We start from the raw sequence: 5,044 nt of genomic DNA on the forward strand, positions 1-5,044 counted from the left end.
GTGTGAAGTTCCCCATGGATCCTTTGGATTTCGTCTGCGATAGCCAGAAGATTATCTGGGTTTAGCCCAAGATCTGGCTGGTCCGGCCCAGGCAGAGCACTCGACGGCTCAGTTGAAGGACCATCATTCCTATCAGGTTCCCTTCCAGCAGAGGCTTCTGCCTCTTGAGCCTTTGCTGGCTCTCCGCCCTCCGGCAAGCCCCCAGGGGCTTGACTTGTGGACGCGACTTGTTTCCCACACCTATTTTCACTTTCCTGGATAAGCTTATCCCAGAAGCTCTCCTCCAATGGAGGCTCCTTCTCTGACCTCGAAGTACCTGCATTTTGCGCAGGATCGTTAACCGGCGAGCATTCCACTGGGGTAATGCTAGACTCAAGTATGGTGATGAAAGACAAACCCATGAAAACGTGCGCAACCCATACAGGGCAACACGGACATAAAGCGTGAAACAACATCCGTGATACGACAACCAAGATAAGAAAGAGGAAGAAAAAGATATCGGGATACGCATTCAAATTCAAGCGGAGCACAAACTTACCAAACACTTTAGAGCAAAAAACTTCCAAATGGCACATTATCCGCAACATGGAATGAAAGAGAAATTCAAATTATGTAAGGTTTTGAAAAAAGTCCCGCGTAGAGTCCACGGGGAGCCTTTTTAGATTTGATCTCTAGTAAAACTAAGACTGGAGCTTGAAGCCATGACTCTAGAACCTGAAGAAGCCTAACTTCTGCATTTTTATACGATTTTCTGACTATCATTTGCCTTTCATTAAAATATGATAATCTTCGATTGGTAGAAGTGAGTCCGGATCTCCCTCTTTTCCACTAAACCATTTCATTTCTATATGAAAATAAGAGATGCTTCTAGGGACAATCAAGATCACACTAGGAAAGAGCTGATTTAAAGTGGCACTCACTTGATTAAAGGGTTTCGTGTGTACTGACTGATCTAAGTGCAGAACCATTCAAGAAACGTAATTGAAAGAAAGTAAGAGCGCTATTCTTCTTTAGTTAGGTACTGCCATCAATGAGTTTGCTAAGAAAGACCCCGGTGGAATATTTGGCCTGCTTACTAACTTATAGGCTTCAGAGGGGACCCTTTCTCGCCCAGCCCTACCTACAGGGAGTGTAGGATTTCGTTCGCAACTCTTTTTCCTAGAAATCTCAATCCAGCGAGTCACTACTCTTTTTCTCAAACAAGAAGCTGACAAAGAGATCCATCCATTTGATTTTCCCAAGAGACTGGTTTGATTCCACCAGAGTCTCTCTTAGCGCATAAGTAGAAATTCATTCTGATTAGCATGAAAACCATTCTGCAAGATATCAAGAAATTCTTTAAATAAGTATCATTCATTAGCGCGTAAGAGCATTCATTCTATCAACGATATTTCTCGAACTGGCGCACTTCCCTGTAGAGAGGAAAGTAGGAGATTTCTCATAAGGATTATACGTGATTTTCCCATTATGTGAGCATGCATTTCCTCAATCATTAAGAATTGGGCCTTGGGAAGAAAAACTAGTTCTATGTCAATTCTACAGCCACAGAAAGAGGGAATGAATGATCGGTCTCGTTCTGGATCTCTTTCCTTGCGCCCTAGTCCATTCCATCTATCTTGACTGCAACTTGGATTCTTTCTTGACTGCTATTTGGATTGGTAGTCCGTCAAATCTCTAAGCAGGTGGCTAGAAAACCTTCCGGAATAGGAGGAATATCAGATAGTTTCTCATCAGGAATGGAATTCGGTTTCCAATCTGGTCACACATGACTCTTGCCCTAAAGCAATTTCTTGATTAGGAGCAGTGGGTGGCCCATAGAAAGGAATGCCTGCCTATCCATAGCCGGGCAAATTGCTGCATATTCAAGTCACCCAATTCTCTTCTCTTGCACTATGTCTATTGGAATGGACCCTTGATTCTCCAGTAGATCCTCCTCGTATGGAAGGATATCATCCACAAAACAGATTGCGGAAAATGCCATCCAAGTTCGCAAAGGAGCGGCCTTCCTAATCTCTCTTTTGTTTGTGGGAATCTCTAGTGAGACCTGTGATAGAAGGGGTAAAGGTGAATTTCAGTCCCCTTTCTCTCGGAAATATACGCCACATGCCAGTGATCGATCTCTCTCAAGCTAGGTATCGGTGAAGTCCGTTATTGAATTGAAGTAATAGAGTGGTAAGTGGGCGTACGGTCTATGGATTTCCTATCAGTGGCATTAGTTCCTTCTCTAGATAGATGGCTATTGAGCTTCTCATTCGTGAGAGTCATGCGCCGGATCAAGGGCTCTCTCATCTCCTATTTGGAAATGTATAGGTTCTGTATGTAAGTGGCCAGTGCCCGCGGGTAAAGGATGATCATCAAAAGTCATTTAATCCATCTAAGTGCCGGTATTGCCCAGTGCTTGACTGGAGTTGTCATGATACCCGGATACTCACCTCACTATACGCCAATTCAGGGAAAGGTCATGCTGGGAAGCTTCCTTGAAAGATAGTCTCAACACTCTCGATGAGAAACGAGAACCCAGCCAACGAAGGTTTATGCATATATTGGTCCACATCCAGAGGAAGTCAAGGTTTCCAGATGTGCTCATCCCTGCTTGCTGATATGCAAACCGATTGGAATTGGCAAATCATAGAGTTTGTCGCTGACAAGAGTTGTTTTGGCCATGGTGATCCTCCTCTCAATACCCATTCCTGCGAATTCCCAATCCAATTATATTAGTATAATGTGTAGAAGAAAAAGGGGAATCCATGAGAAAGCCCATATTGTTCGTGGCAATGGAACATTCCTTTCCCCTTTTTTGAATGGAGATCACTGACGAGCACTCTTGCGCAAAAATCAAGAGTAAAGGTAGGAGCTATGAAGCTGTCCCGGGTAGGAAAGGATCCCTTTGAGTTCATATTGCTGCAGGAGAAAGAGAAGGGCACAGAGCTTCTATATACCACTGGATTCCACCAGACTGTTCTGTGGAAAACACGACACCCTATCCCTTCCCTGACGGAAACCTGGATACCATAGTATAGGAACCTCAAAAATACGTATTATAGGTTGGTTGTATACACACTCATCCTTTAAGAAGATAAGAGAGCCCCGCGGACATTTCCTTCCTCGAAACCTGGAAACTAATACTGCCTCGATTCTGCTTCCGTCTATCATGTCCAATCTTACTTTCGTGCCGATGAAGGGCAGTCCGGAAGTTGCAGTTAGCACCGGGCCTATTCTTAGAAGAATAAGTAGGAGTAGGAGCACTCTTCTTCCTCAAGCGTAGCCGTATTAGTTGGATCCGGCATCCTTTCGACTGGAGATACCCTAGCATTACTGGCTTCCCGGCATACTGGCAAGTTTACTTGACTCACCCATTCTTGAGACTGGCCTGGCCACTACTTTGTTTGATTTCCTTGTCACTGTAGTAAGCAAGCGGCACCTATTGATCTACTTCCCTCTAGCATTACTCATCCTTACGGCACTAGTCCATCCATCCCTCAATCAAAGAGAGTCTTCCTCCTCATGGAACTAGGGTTTGGTTTCATAGACAAGACTTTCGAGCGCGACGTTGCGCACATCCTCTTGCTTGGTATATTTTCTAGTGTACATCACATTCATTTTCCTTTCCATGAATTTGCCTTTCATGTAGATATGATAATCTTCGTGGCATCAACCTCATATAGGAGCTGCCAGTAGTACTTTCGCGGGATTTTAAAGCAGGCAAATTTATGATGCGAGTCTAGTTAGAATAGAACCAGTGCACTCTGAAATCCGAACCAACCAATACGCTTCGCTTTCCTCTGCTCATATAGACTCCATTCGTGTTAGGACATCCATAGCCAATAGTAATAGTAGCTAGTAGCTTCGCCCCCCTTGCCCCCGGAAAGGTTCTTGTCGGTGTCAAAACCGGCGGATCTCGGGTAGGGGGTCCCGAATTGTGCGTCTAGGCCGGATGGTAACAGGAGACAGGGGACACAAAGTTTTACCCAGGTTCGGGCCCTCTCGATGGAGGTAAATCCCTACGTCCTGCTTGATTAATATTGATGATATGGGTAATACAAGAGTTGATCTACCACGAGATCAGAGAGGCTAAACCCTAGAAGCTAGCCTATGGTATGATTGTTGATGTGTATGTTGTCCTACGGACTAGAACCCTCCGGTTTATATAGACACCGGATAGGGTTAGGGTTACATAGAGTCGGTTACAATGGTAGGAGATCTGAACATCCGTATCGCCAAGCTTGCCTTCCACGCCAAGGAAAATCCCTTCCGGACACGGGATGGAGTCTTCAATCTTGTATCTTCATAGTCTAGGAGTCCGGCTGAAGGTATAATTCGGCTATTCGAACACCCCCTAATCCAGGACTCCCTCAGTAGCCCCTGAACCAGGCTTCAATGACGACGAGTCCGACGCGCAAATTGTCTTCGGCATTGCAAGGCGGGTTCCTCCTCCAAGCACTTCATAGAAGATTTTGAACACAAAGACAGTGTCCTTCTCTGCAAAATAAGTTTCCACATATTGCCATAGAGAGAATAATAATATTAACACAAATCTAATCTGCTGACGTATTCCATGGTGTGACACGCCACGGCCAAGACTTTATCCAAATCGTTTCATTATCCCGCCTCAGCGCGTTATGCAAGGCAGTTTCCTTGGCATGTCTTGTCAAAGCAGAGATCGTGTCCCTTTATTCCGGGATTCTCATCAATACGGGCGTGGGTAACCCAACCGCGCCTTTGATTACGGCGCTTGGAGATAAGCAAGTTTTACCAGGCTGGTGGGGGCATGTAGTCGCGCCCACCCATATAAGGGGATAAGGATCCACCTTTTCACCCACGCCTTCTTCCTCCTTTGCCTATCCATTCCTGCACACTCGAGCTCCAGCGCCCAAGTCCGCACTACCACCTCGACCTTCTCCAGTCATGTCCGGAGCGGGAGGCAAGTGGATGGTCTCCTCCGTCACGGAGGGACACATAAAAAGCTGAGGAAGGCCGGATATCTGGCCAGCGACATCGCGCACCGACTCCCCGAGAAGGGGCAGCTCATCCCTACTCCTAGGCC

This window comes from Triticum dicoccoides, chromosome 7A (assembly GCF_002162155.2).
Source record: "Triticum dicoccoides isolate Atlit2015 ecotype Zavitan chromosome 7A, WEW_v2.0, whole genome shotgun sequence".
NCBI lineage: Eukaryota > Viridiplantae > Streptophyta > Magnoliopsida > Poales > Poaceae > Triticum > Triticum dicoccoides.